Below are 451 nucleotides of genomic sequence, written 5' to 3' on the forward strand. Positions count from 1 at the left end.
AGACGGAAGCGCAAATTCTGTGCAAGCAGATGCCTGGCTGCTCACACAGGAAGCGCATTTGTCTGCGCTGGTTCAGGGGCAAGTGAGGATGGTCTTCACAGGTGACTGACCTACGCAAGCCTGTAGCCACCACCCCCCCACAAGAGAGTTTGTGCTTGTGTGTGTCTGTCTGTTTAGACACAACTGACAAATGTGTGGATTAAGTACATAATTGAAGATGGGAAATGTCATCATGTGGGGACAAAAATCTGGGAAATGAAACTCCAGGAGAACAGCGGAGAAATCAAAATTATGGGATGCATATTTAATCATGTATATAATATATCACTTACATCGTTTAAAATCGATTTTCAGTGTGTTTTCCAGCCCGATTTGCTCTCAGCGAGCGAAAAAAATAGAACAGACCCCAAAACCATTGCTACAGATCGCGAGCCGGCCGCGGCGCTTCCCT

This window comes from Pleuronectes platessa, chromosome 6 (assembly GCF_947347685.1).
Source record: "Pleuronectes platessa chromosome 6, fPlePla1.1, whole genome shotgun sequence".
Classification (NCBI taxonomy): Eukaryota; Metazoa; Chordata; class Actinopteri; order Pleuronectiformes; family Pleuronectidae; genus Pleuronectes; species Pleuronectes platessa.